A 14,625-nucleotide genomic window follows, 5' to 3' on the forward strand; every position below is an offset into this window, starting at 1 on the left:
GTGTGTGGTGTGCGTGTGTTGTATGAGAGTGTGTGTGGTGTGTTTGTGTATTGTATAAGAGTGTGTGTGGTGTGGTGTGTGTGTGTGTGTATTGTATGAGAGTGCGTGTGGTGTGTGTGTATTGTATGAGAGTGTGTGTTATGTGTGTGTATTGTATGAGAGTGTGTGTGGTTTGTGTGTGTGTATTGTATGATAGTGTGTGTGATGTGTGTGTGTATTGTATGAGTGTGTGTGTGGTGTGTGTGTATTGTATGAGAGTGTGTGTGTGTATTGTATGAGAGTCTGTGGTGTGTGTGTATTATATGAGAGTGTGTGTGGTGTGTGTGTGTTGTATGAGAGTGTGTGTGGTGTGTGTGTGTTTTGTATGAGAGTGTGTGTGGTGTGTGTGTGTGTGTATTATACAAGAGTGTGTGTGGTGTGTGTGTGTATTGTATGAGAGTGTGTGGTGTGTGTGTTATATGAGATTGTGTGTGGTGTGCGTGTGTTGTATGAGAGTGTGTGTGGTGTGTGTGTGTATGGTATGAGAGTGTGTGTGGTGTGTGTGTGTGTGTATTATACAAGAGTGTGTGTGGTGTGTGTGTGTGTATTGTATGAGAGTGTGTGGTGTGTGTCTGTATTGTATGAGAGTGTGTGTGGTGTGTGCGTGTATTGTATGAGAGTGTGTGTGGTGTGTGTGTATTGTATGAGAGTGTGTGTGGTGTGCGTGTGTTGTATGAGAGTGTGTGTGGTGTGTGTATTATATGAGAGTGTGTGGTATATGAGATTGTGTGTGGTGTTCGTGTGTTGTATGAGAGTGTGTGTGGTGTGTGTGTGTATTGTATGAGAATGTGTGTGTGTATTGTATGAAAGTGTGTGTGGTGTGTGTGTGTATTGTATGAGAGTGTGTGTGATATGAGATTGTGTGTGGTGTGCGTGTGTATTGTATGAGAGTGTGTGTGGTGTGTGTGTGTATTGTATGAGAGTGTGTGTGGTGTGCGTGTGTTGTATGAGATTGTGTGTGGTGTGCGTGTGTTGCATGAGAGTGTGTGTATTGTATGAGAGTGTGTGTGGTGTGTGTGTATTGTATGAGAGTGTGTGTGGTGTGTGTGTATTGTATGAGAGTGTGTGTGGTGTGCGTGTATTGTATGAGAGTGTGTGTGGTGTGTGTGTGTATTGTATGAGAGTGTGTGTGGTGTGTGTGTGTGTGTATTATACAAGAGTGTGTGTGGTGTGTGTGTGTATTGTATGAGAGTGTGTGGTGTGTGTGTTATATGAGATTGTGTGTGGTGTGCGTGTGTTGTATGAGAGTGTGTGTGGTGTGTGTGTGTGTATTACACAAGAGTGTGTGTGGTGTGTGTGTGTATTGTATGAGAGTGTGTGGTGTGTGTCTGTATTGTATGAGAGTGTGTGTGGTGTGTGCGTGTATTGTATGAGAGTGTGTGTGGTGTGTGTGTATTGTATGAGAGTGTGTGTGGTGTGCGTGTGTTGTATGAGAGTGTGTGTGGTGTGTGTATTATATGAGAGTGTGTGGTATATGAGATTGTGTGTGGTGTGTGTGTGTATTGTATGAGAATGTGTGGTGTGTGTGTATTGTATGAAAGTGTGTGTGGTGTGTGTGTATTGTATGAGAGTGTGTGTGATATGAGATTGTGTGTGGTGTGCGTGTGTATTGTATGAGAGTGTGTGTGGTGTGTGTGTGTATTGTATGAGAGTGTGTGTGGTGTGCGTGTGTTGTATGAGAGTGTGTGTGGTGTGCGTGTGTTGTATGAGAGTGTGTGTATTGTATGAGAGTGTGTGTGGTGTGTGTGTGTATTGTATGAGAGTGTGTGTGGTGTGTATGTATTGTATGAGAGTGTGTGTGGTGTGCGTGTGTTGTATGAGAGTGTGTGTATTGTATGAGAGTGTGTGTGGTGTGCGTGTGTTGAATGAGAGTGTGTGTATTGTATGAGAGTGTGTGTGGTGTGCGTGTGTTGTATGAGAGTGTGTGTATTGTATGAGAGTGTGTGTGGTGTGTGTGTGTATTGTATGAGAGTGTGTGTGGTGTGTGTGTATTGTATGAGAGTGTGTGTGGTGTGTGTGTGTATTGTATGAGAGTGTGTGTGGTGTGTGTGTATTGTATGAGAGTGTGTGTGGTGTGTGTGTGTATTGTATGAGAGTGTGTGTGGTGTGTGTGTATTGTATGAGAGTGTTTGTATTGTATGAGAGTGTGTGTGGTGTGTGTGTATTGTATGAGAGTGTGTGTGGTGTGCGTGTGTTGTATGAGAGTGTGTGTATTGTATGAGAGTGTGTGTGGTGTGTGTGTATTGTATGAGAGTGTGTGTGGTGTGTGTGTGTGTATTGTATGAGAGTGTGTGTGGTGTGTGTGTGTATTATACAAGAGTGTGTGTGGTGTGTGTGTGTGTATTGTATGAGAGTGTGTGGTGTGTGTGTGTTATATGAGATTGTGTGTGGTGTGCGTGTGTTGTATGAGAGTGTGTGTGGTGTGTGTGTGTATTGTATGAGAGTGTGTGGTGTGTGTGTGTATTGTATGAGAGTGTGTGTGGTGTGTGTGTGTATTATACAAGAGTATGTGTGGTGTGTGTGTGTATTGTATGAGAGTGTGTGGTGTGTGTGTGTATTGTATGAGAGTGTGTGTGGTGTGTGTGTGTGTATTGTATGAGAGTGTGTGGTGTGCGTGTGTTGTATGAGAGTGTGTGTGGTGTGTGTGTATTATACAAGAGTGTGTGTGGTGTGTGTGTGTGTATTGTATGAGAGTGTGTGTGGTGTGTGTGTGTATTGTATGAGAGTGTGTGTGGTGTGTGTGTGTATTATTACCTTTTACAACACTTTCAAGTTTGGCTACAATCAGGAATAAAGTAAGCACACAGTATCTTGTTGTATATTACTTCAGACATTTTCAGACCAAGGGCTCCATTTATTAAGCAACGGATGCTGCTTCAGAGCCGCATTGTTTCTGGTTCGCCAGAAACAGAAGTTAAGAAGCAGCGGTCAGGATGATTGACGGCCCCTGCTAGCGGCTGCTGGTGAGCAGGGAGGCGGCATTGCACAATGTGCAATGTTAAATGTCGACAGTGTATGCAGTCGGCATTTAGCGAGGTTGAGCGGACATGATTCGCTACACCACACTGTCTCAGAGAGTCAGCAGTGACTTATATGACACAAATGAAGTATTCACTGATGTACTACACACACCGCCAGCTCTCTGAGTTACACAAAGCAAATATGCAGCTAAAATAGTATTCATAGTATTCATGTACATTTAAATTGTAACTTTTCTATCCCTTTAAGTATAGTGTTTTCCAGTATGGATAAATAAACTATGTACAATATTTATTAAAGGGACAGTAAAGTCATAATTAGACATTTGTGATTTAAACAGAGCATACAAGTTTAAACAACTTTCCAATTTACATCTATTATTTAACTTGCTTCCTTCTTTTTTTATCCTTTGCTGAAAGGTTTATCTAGGAATGCTTAGGAGCAGCAAAGAACCTAGGTTCTAATTGCTGATTGGTGGCTGCATATACAGGGCGCAATCAAATATACGGCGCAGGTTTCGGTGCAAACGTGGGAATCCGCGCTACCCGTAATTTCACCTTGCACATCGGGGTATTACATATACTGCGCCGTTAGATGCTAAAGTGGCGTAAGTAGGACAAACTGGCGATCTTCTGAAATGTGCGCAAATACACATTTTAGTCGTCGCAAGTAACTTACGCCAGTATTTTGTCCACGGAATGTGTCAATAAAGAGTAGTTTTATGCAAATTAGGCTAACACTCGTAAAAATGAACCGCGATTTAAAATATAAATGCGACACGTAATTACGGTATTCAAAATTCATATATAAACCCATATATAAAGAGATGAAGGTAATACAATTATGATTTCCCATTGTTCTCTCTTCCAAGTATTGTTGATTGTTTTGAGAAAAAATTTAAAGTAAATATGCAAGTATATGTTCACAATGTAATAAAGTACCTACAAGCTCAATCCATTTGATTATGTTGTGGCTTCAAACTATTTCAAATACACAAATAAACCTTAAAAAAACAATATCATAGTATACTGTCCCTTTAACCTTGAGATGCTGCTTAAATGCATGTGTTTGTTAAGGCTTCCAGGGAGTTACGTTGGTTTTTTAGTCAGTGCAAGGGTTGCTGCGTCTGCAATATGTGGCGAGATGAGAATGGAGTAGATTTTCTGAATCCTGCGCGCGTAAGTCCTTACGCTGTATATTGGATACCAAATTGCGCGGCTGTTCTATGTTAGTCTATGGGTAAATAAAATATGTCCGAAGGGTGAAATATACGCGCGTAATTTGTATGCTACGCCGTATATGTAATACCAAAATCGCGTAAAATCTGGCGGCGGCGGAGGATTTTGCGGGCGACGTAATGGAGGCCACAGTATTTACCGATTGCCATTGGTTCACCTATGTGTTCAGTTAGAAACCAGTAGTACATTGCTGCACCTCCAACAAATGATACCAAGAGAATGAAGCAGATATAATAATGGAAGTAAACTGGAAAGTGTTTTAAAAGTGTATGTTCTACCTTAATCATGAAAGAAAAATGTTGGGTTTCATGTCCCTTTAAGTATAATGTGGAAAAATAGGTTTAGATTATATCTTAAACATAGTTTATATCTTATATTATTATGTAATCAAATGTAAATAACATATCGATTCATTTTTCTATATTACATAAAAAAACATACTTAAGAAGTGGCATGTTTAGACAATCATATATCTGATCCTTAGGGCCACAGATTTTTCCAGATGTATTTTTAATAACAACAATAAAACTGCATCCCCTGTGAAAATAGAAATGTTAACAATATTACAATTTACAGTAGAACGTCTTAATGGAAATCTCCTATCTCCACGGTGTGTTGCAAGTAATTACTAAGGCAGTCTGCTATTTTCTTATCTCCTACCACGAATGTGCTAAGATTGGTGTTGAGTAGTTCTATTCCTACTTTTGTTTTATCTTTTCACTCTCATATGGTGGGTTGTGACCGTTTTTCACTGACCTTTAGAGTCTCTTATGGACAAGTCTTAACATTCTTTATCGACTACTTAGATATGTTAACACATTTTTATCAGTGAAATTGGTACTTGGATTCAAAGGAATATGTGACTTTTGCACGTTAAGATTTTTTTTAAAATATTGGCATCCCCTGTGTGTGTATTTATGTGTGTCTGTGTGTGTGTGGGGGGGATACATTAACCCTTTCGTGACAGGGTTAAAGTGTCTACATCGGAACACCTGTTCCGATGTAGACAAATTGAAACTACGCGATCGTGCATACGATCGCGAGATTTCAATTATTGGATCGCATCTGGGGGGCGTCCCTACAACCCTAGGAACGCCCTCCAGACCGCGATCAAGTCCTTGAAGCGCAGAAGGCTTCAGGACAGCCGTTTGATATGACGTTCTATTCCGTCATAACGGCTTTAAAGCCCAGTGTAAATATGACGGAATAGAACGGCATAACGGCGTTAAAAGGTTAAATTAATTGTCCTATTAAAATACTGGAGGATTTGACTATTGAGTGGGATCTAAAACAACACTACAAAATGCAAAATTATGCATTTAAGGATCTAGTTAAAAAAAATTGAAATCAAATATGAAGTAACATAGTAACATGGTAGATAAGGTTAAAAAAAGACCAAAGATTTTTGAGTTCAAACTATACAAATCTAGTATACTTACAAAAAAGCTCCAGTTGATCTTAAATTAATCCAATTAAAATGTTACCCATTTAACACAAGCAATCATATCCCTGAATTCTGTTTCTAGCCAGAAATGTTTCAAACCATTTTTAAATGTATCTAAGGTATTGACATTCACTACCTCCTTTGGTAATAAGTTCCACAATTTTATTGCTTTTACAGTGAAAAAACGTTTCCGTTGCAGAAGATTAAATCTCCTTTCCTTCAGCCTTAAATTGTGACCTCTTGTCGCAAACAATTTTCTTGGCTTCTGCCATCTCTGTATATGGGCCTTGAATATATTTATATAAATAATTATGTCACCTCTCAAGCACCCTTTTTTCTAGAGAAAACAGACCCAGTTTGGCTAGCCTCTCCTCATAGCTTAAAGGGACAGTCTACACCCAATTAAATAATGAGCCGTTACTTTGATCACCCTTAAAACATACCATTGCACCCCTTTACATACTTGGCAGATGGACCGGTACACAAGTAATGTTACGATGAGTAACTTTATTTGTCTTCTAGATATGGCCGCCAAACTCCTCCCCCTCCATCCCCTTCTCTATTCCTTTTCCAGACTCGTGCATGTAAGAAACCGTGATGTCGCTGTTCTGCTTATGCGCATGCGCATAGTGTTCCGACCGCTGACAAGTAGTGGTCGGAACACTATGTATTGTAGTGTAGATTCATATAATCAAAGTAACACTCAATTACACAAAGGTTCCGGATATTTGGTTCCTATTTAATTGCGCATGTGATTTAATTGCGCATGTGCGAATCGGCGTGAACGCTTCTTCAAAGCTTTACATGTGAGCAGATTCTGATTGGACAATTTAATATAACAAGATGTAAAGACATAACAGTGGGGGGAGTTTGGCGGCCATATGTACATAAACTAAACCAATGTTCTTTTTAGGATTATTCGTGTATTGGTCGAGCAACAGGACATGCAATGCAGTGCAGGTGGATCTTTTTTGGTTAATCTAAGGTATGGGTTTATGTTTAATCGGGTGTAGACTGTCCCTTTAAATGCTCCATTCCCCTTATTAGCTTTGTGGCCCTTCTCTGAACTTTTTCTAGGTCTGCAATGTATTTTTTTGAGATCGGTCCCCAGAACTGCACTCTATACTCAAGGTGAGGTCTTACCAGGGATTTATATAGTGACAGAATTATGCTTTCCTACCTTGATATCTATTACTACTCCCAAATCTCTTTCCACCTCTGTTTGTCTAAGTCTAGTCCCATTTAAATAATACTTTGCTTGCTTATTTTTACCAAAATGTAGAACCTTGCATTTTCCCGTATTAAATCTAATTTTCCATTTATCTGCCCATACTTCTAATGTTTGCAGATCCCCTTGTAATGCAAGTTCATCTTGCTCTGACCAAATGACCTTACACAACTTTGTATCATCTGCAAAAATAGAGATGTTGCTATTTATTCCTTGCTCCAAGTCATTAATTAAAATATTAAAAAGAACTAGGCCCAGTACTGATCCCTGGGGGATGCTGATTACCTTTGTCCAATATGAGTATGATCCATTTACTACTCTTAAAATGTAGCCACCAATCAGCAAGCACTACCCAGGAGCTGAACCAAAAATAAAGATAGCAAGAGAATGAAGAAAAATATATAATAAAAGTAAATTAGAAAGTTGCGTAAAATTGCCTGCTCTATCTGAATCATGAAAGAAAAAAATTTAAGTAAAAGTCTTTTCTTTCATAATTCACATAGATTACAAAAAATACAAAAAAACTAACATTACAAAAAAACAAAACAAACAAATAACCAAAAATAAAAAAGTTATGCCTATTCTAAAACCCTGTTAAAAACCCTCCAAAATAAAAAAACCTAATCTACAAATATTTAAAGGGCCTTTTGTAGTGCATTGCCCTAAAGTGTATCAGCTGTATTTGCTGCCCAGAAAAAAAAAAAAAACTATCTAAAAAAACTCCCCACCCAAAGAAAGAACAACCTAACACTAAACCCCGAAGATTGTACTCACCAATGATGAATCTGGGCGGTAGCGCTCCATTTTAATTTTTAAAAATGTTATTCTCTATCTAAAAGAAACAATTTCATGTTCCTTTAAATCAATATTTTTTATTATTGTGCTCATATTACAAGTTGAAAGTAAAATGGTAGCGCTCAAATAAAAGCCCCACCAGATGCAACATTAACTCCCTCACCCAACAGACTATGGGGCGCACTAGAAAACTCAGTTCTGGCTTTCACTCAAGTGCTAACCTGAAGGTACTCTAAACCAAAGTGCGCTTCACTCAGTATAAAATGTTATTTTTATTTAAAGATATATATATATATATATATATATATATTATATTATATTTATATATATATTTCCTTTCTTCTTTTTTGACTATTTTATACTCCCCCTGTATACATAATTTCACATCTTTATACATATTGATTTCATGTTGATATAATTCTTTATGTCAGTAAATGCTCTATGTAAAACTATATACTTCCCCTGTCTGTTCTCCTACACTGGACACTGTCTGCCTCTGTCACCTAAGCCCCCCTCATGATTTTTACTATACTCCCTACTCTCCCTGCACTCAGACCTCTGTAACACTTTCTGTTCTTTTTAGCCATTCTGTGTTTCAAGATATAGAGGCCTATTTATCAAGTCGTCAACCGCAAATACGGAATTCCGCAGCGTAATTGTGGTGAGCCTGATTCGACCTATTTATCAAAGCCTACAGACCGGCCAAAGTTGAAATTTGTGACGTAACATACTATTCGCCGGTCTCAGTCCGACACAGATCGATGCTTACGTCATTACAGATGTTCCGAATACAAATTCGTCACTATCTGACAACTTTTGCAAGTTATCAAACTTCTAAACGGTACGCTCGCCACTATTCCGGCCCAGTGTACCTGGTTTTCAATCCGCCACCCTGGAGGCCGCGGATGCCATAGGAATCAATGGGAGTCTGAAAGCAGCGAAAGCTTATGTCCGATGCTGCCAGATATCCCATTGATTTATATGGTAGAATAAAAGTTAAGTTTACACCTAAAACCCTAACATAAGCCCCAAGTCTAAACACCCCTAATCTGCCGCCCCGACATCGCCGCCACCTACATAATGTTAATAACCCACTCCCGGACCCCGCCACAACTGTAATAAAAGTATTAACCCCTATCCCACCGCACCCAGTCCCAGCTTCCACCTCCATAATGGTATTAACCTCTATCCTGCCGCTACTTGACACCGCCGCAACTAAATACATGTATTAACCCCTATACCTCCGCTCCTGGAGCCCACCGCAACTAACTAAATGTATTAACCCCTATCCCTTCACTCCCGGAGCCCACCACAACTAACTAAAAGTATTAACCCCTAAACCCCTGGCCTCCCACATCACTACCACTTACTAAACCTATTAACCCCTAAACCTAACCTAAATTAAGCTATTAACCCCTAAACCTAACAACCTGATAACTTTACATTAAATATGAACTCATCCCTATATATAATAAATTTAAACTTGCCTTTAGAATTAAAATAAACTATATTAAACTATTAATTAACCTACCCTAACTATTATACTAAAATTACATTAAACTATATTAAACTAATAATTAACCTACCCTAACTATTATACTAAAATAACATTAAACTACAAATTACATTAACTATATTACATATTTAAACACCTAACCCTACTCAAGTTATTTAAATCTACAATAAAGAATTACTAAGTTACACAAAATAAAAAACACTAAGTTACACAAAATAAAAAAGAAATGATCAAATATTTAAACTAATTACACCTAATCTAATAGCCCTATCAAAATAAAAAAGCTCCCCCCCCAAAATAAAAAACCCTAGCCTACAATAAACTACAAATAACTAAGCTGACTATGCATTAACCCCTTGAGTGCTACACATGTAGTCTGGTTTCAGGTGTAGGCTTCTCCGCCTCTCTTTTCTGTGGATACTAACTATATTACTACATAGCACCGTTCTATTCCCAGAAATAATTATAGGGACAAAGTACACTTTTACATTTGGGTAATTTAGGGGTATCTAACTCACACGGGTAGTGCCATTGGTCTTCCGTTAATTTTTTTAAGGTTTTATTGGGTTAAATTTTAGGTTAGGGACTTTGGGATGAAAAAGAGCTAAATGCCCTTTTAATGGCAATGCACATACAAATGCCCTTTTCAGGGCAATAGGGAGCTTAGTTTTTTTAGATAGGGTTTTTATTTGGGGTTTTTGGTTGTGTTGGTGGTGGGTTTTACTGTTGGGGGGTGTTTGTATTTTATTTTACAGGTAAAAGAGCTGATATCTTTGGGGCAAATGCCCCGCAAAAGGCCCTTTTAAGGGCCATTGGTAGTTTATTGTAGGCTAGGGTTTTTTATTTTGAGGGGGCTTTTTTATTTTGATAGGGCTATTAAATTAGGTGTAATTAGTTTAAATATTTGATAATTTCTTTTTTATTTTGTGTAACTTAGTGTTTTTTATTTTGTGTAACTTAGTTGTTATTTTCTGTAACTTAGTGATTCTTTATTGTAGATTTAACTCAATAACTTGAGTAGGGTTAGGTTTTTAAATATGTAATATAGTTAATTTAATTTGTAGTTTAATGTAATTTAGTATAACAGTTAGGGTAGATTAATTATTAGTTTAATATAGTTTAATGTAATTTTAGTATAATAGTTAGGGTAGGTTAATTATTAGTTTACTATAGTTTAATGTAATTTTAGTATAATAGTTAGGGTAGGTTAATTAATAGTTTAATATAGTTTAATGTAGTTGTAGGATAATAGTTAGGGTAGATTAATTAGCAGTTTAATATAGTTTATTTTAATTCTAAAGGTAAGTTTAAATTTATTATAAGATAGGGATGAGTTAATATTTAATGTAAAGTTAGCAGGTTGTTTGGTTTAGGGGTTAATAACTTAATTTAGTTTATGTCAATGTGGGGGGCTGGTGGTTTAGGGGTTAATATGTTTAATAAGTGGTAGTGATGTTGGAGGCCAGGGGTTTAGGGGTTAATACATTTATTTAGTTGCGGAGGGGTCCAGGAGCGGCGGAATAGGGGTTAATAACTTTATTAGAGTTGCGGTGGGCTCCGGGACTGGAGGGATAGGAGTTAATAACTTTATTAGAGTTGCAGTGGGCTCCAGGAGTGGAGGAATAGGGGTTAATAACTTTATTAGAGTTGCGGTGAGCTCCAGGAGCGGCAGGATAGGGGTTAATAACTTTATTAGAATAGTGGTGGGCTCCGGGAGCAGCTGGATGGGGGTTAAAAACTTTATTTAGTTGCGGTGGGCTCTGGGAGTGGCAGGATAGAGGTTCATAACTTTATTAGAGTTGCGGTGGGCTCCGGGAGCGGAGGGATAGGGGTTAAACATTTTAGTATAGTGGCGGCATTCAGTGACAGGGTATGAATCTGTCAGCACTGCGGAATCTGTTGGCGCTCTACAAATACCTGATAATAATAATAATAATATACATAAACTTGGGAAAAAGCAGAATAGCAGTAAGATCGATGACTGTTAGTTAACAACAGTCCGCTGCTCATCGCACTGTACTTGGTGTGCGGCTTTTTGACAGCTTTTTTTTTAAATAAGGAGAGCGTAATCAGGTCCGCAGCCACGATGTTAGGCTATGTTAGTCGAGCGTATTGGTGCAGTCGAATACAGTGATGTGCAGTCACTAGAGGCAGGTGAGGCAGGGCTTCACCTCTCATATGGGCAAAAATATATTTTTTAATTGGCTTTAAAAAAAAAATTAAAAAAAAATGTTGCAATTTTTTTTCAGCATTTTTTTTCACAGCTACATGTTGTGCAATGGAGAGGCACAAGCAGGTCTGTCCTCCATTACACAACATGCTGCGCCACCTACTGGATGAAAGTGGTTAAGATCATTCTATGGCCCATAAGTGCTTATTTGAGGCAGGCCTCTTTGGGGCTGACCCAATCCAGTGAGAGGTATCAGTCAGGGGAACTTAGGGTTGGGGCTGGATGTTAAATCATATAAAACAAAACAAAAACGGAAAAAAATACTTTAATTTATTTTGTTGCTGCCCTGTGCAGCTGCCAGCTTTGATTTAATAAAAAAGAGAGTTCTGTACCCCCTCCAAGTGCAGTGGAATGTTCCACTGTCACTTCCTTACAGAGAAGGAAGAGATGCAGACTTGCAGACAGCAGTGTTTTAGCCACATTTTATTAAAGTAAGTTCTGCAACCTTAGATTTTGCTGAAAGGGATTCTGTTAGTGAAAATACTATTTTAATGAATGTGGTTTAGTGTTTTTTGTTTTTTACTCTTTTACAGCAGTTTAAGGATCGTTTTTGTATTTTGTTTACTCAAACTTTACACCCACTACCTTAGCAGCTTGCCTCTGTACTCCACACTAGTTTATAGTCTCACTCTCTTACTGACTTATGAACTCTCTGTAGATCTGCAACTGTGTTTTCTCAAAACATTATTATTTAAAGCATGGTAATGCAAAATGAAACCAAGCAGTTTAGAATGAGTTATAGCAAATATTCTCCATGGCTCCTGTAGCTATAGTATTTCATTTAAACCAGGGTGCTGTTCTGTTTTAGATATTTAAAATAGATTGTAGACTATTAGCATTTGATAGTCACTTAAAATATTGCTTAAACATTCAGTGGTGCCTCCCCCATTTCAGTGTTCCCTCTCTCCCCACTTATGTGTCTCTCTCCTCCCTCTGTCTCCCTCTCCCCCCTTCTGTCTCACTCCCCTCTGTCTGTCTTTCTCTCCCCTCTGTCTGTCTCTCTCTCCCCTCTGTCTGTCTGTCTCTCTCTCTCTCTCTCTCTCTCTCTCTCTCTCTCTCTCTCTCTCTCTCTCTCTCTCTCTCTCTCTCCCCTCTGTCTCTCTCCCCCCCTCTGTCTCTCTCTATCCCCTCTGTCTCTCTATCCCCTCTGTCTCTCTCTCTCTCTCTCCCCTCTGTCTCTATCTCTCTCTCCCCTCTGTCTCTCTCTCTCCCCTCTGTCTCTCTCTCTCCCCTATGTCTCTCTCTCCCCTCTGTCTGTCTCTCTATCCCCTCTGTCTCTCTCTCACTCCCTTCTGTCGCTCTCTCTCTCCCCTCTGTCTCTATCTCTTTCTCTCTCCCCCCCCTCTGTCTCTCTCTCTCTCTCCCCTCTGTCTCTCTCTCTCCCCTCTGTCTTTCTCTCTCCCCTCTGTCTCTCTCTCTCTCCCCCCTCTGTCTCTCTCCCCTTTGTCTCTCTCTCTCCCCTCTGTGTCTCTCTGTCTCTTCCCTCTGTCTCGCTCTCTCTCTCTTCCCTCTGTCTCTCTCTCTCTCTCTCTCTCTCTCTTCCCTCTGTCTCTCTCTCTCCCCCCTCTATCTCTCCCGTGTCTCTCCTCTCTGTCTCTCTCTCTCCACTCTGTCTCTCTCTCCTCTCTGTCTCTCTCTCCCCTCTGTCTCTCTCTCTCTCTCTCTCTCTCTCTCTCTCTCTCTCTCTCCTCTGTATTTCTCTTCCTCCCCCTCTGACTCTTTCATCCCTTGTGTGTCTCTCTAACCCTCTGTGTGATTGTGTGTCTCTCTCTCTCTTTCTCTCTAACCCTCTGTGTGTCTCTCCCTCCCTCCCCCCTGTCTCTCTCTCCCTCTCCCCCCAAGTGCTTTTCTGTGTTTTGGTCTACCTTTTATTTATTTAATTAATGAATTAGTGGTGCCATCTGAGGATGTGGCTTCATTTAAAGGGGTGTGGTCAAGCGCCCCACCATCTTTAAATTTCACCAGCCGCCACTGAATCAAGAGACATTTTTATATTTACTGAATAATGAAGGAATCTATAAGCATAATTTGCAGCATTAAAGTAAAAAGTATGTTTTAAACATATATTTTAATGGGCCTGGATTTCTAGATCTCATAATCAGAGCAAGCATTTTGTTATCTGGCAAGAGTTTCTGTTACAATCCTTTAGACTAAAATCAGATGTTTACTAAGTTGACCAGTTTTCCAAGACACCATTTAAAGGGACATGAAACCCATATGTTTTCTTTCATGATTTAGAAAGAGCATGCAATTTTATATAAAGTTCCAATTTACTTCTAAAATCTAATTTTCTTTATTATTTTGATATCCTTTGTTGACAATCATATCTAAATATGCTCAGTAGCTTCTGATTGGTGGCTGCTTATAGATACCTCATGCGATTGTCTCACCCATGTGCATTGCTATTTCTTCAACAAAGGATATCTAAAGAATGAAGGCAAATCCTAGCCACTGCCTCACCAGCCTCTGGCATCACCGCATGTCACTGATATATATATATATATATATATATATATATATATATATATATTTATTGTGTGTGTGTGTATATATAAATATATATATATATATATATATATATATTTATATATATATTAGAATATATATATATTAGTAATAGACATCCATAGAGAATGGATATCATATTTTTATTGGAAAGTTAGGAAAATAATCATTAATATAGTAATACTGTATTAAGATTTTTGCTAAAGAGGAAAGCTAAAAACATACAATAGTAAGTGTTTATATGCATAAATTAGTTATAAACTACTAAATTAAAAGACCATTTTGTATTATTAACATAATACCCATTTAGTTTGGAGCCTGACAGATGGTGTTTGTTAGAAAACACATTTTTATTCAGAGGCATCATTTTGTCATATTCTGCCATCCAGAAAGTGCTGCATATGTGTTTTGTTTAATTTTCCATTTGTACATATCATTAATTTCTCTTTTATCAATTTCTGGGTCTTTTTAAATGACTGTGACATGGAACGGCTTTTCAATACTATTAATATTGGTATTGCTAAAAGGAAAACAAAATAAAGGCAAAAAAAGGGCAAATAATGAAGAATATGATCAAATATAAACGTAAATAATGATTTTTACAATATTAACCTCTTAAGGACAGAGGTTTTTCCAGTTTCCATGCTTAAA

This window comes from Bombina bombina, chromosome 6 (genome assembly GCF_027579735.1).
Source record: "Bombina bombina isolate aBomBom1 chromosome 6, aBomBom1.pri, whole genome shotgun sequence".
Taxonomy (NCBI): domain Eukaryota; kingdom Metazoa; phylum Chordata; class Amphibia; order Anura; family Bombinatoridae; genus Bombina; species Bombina bombina.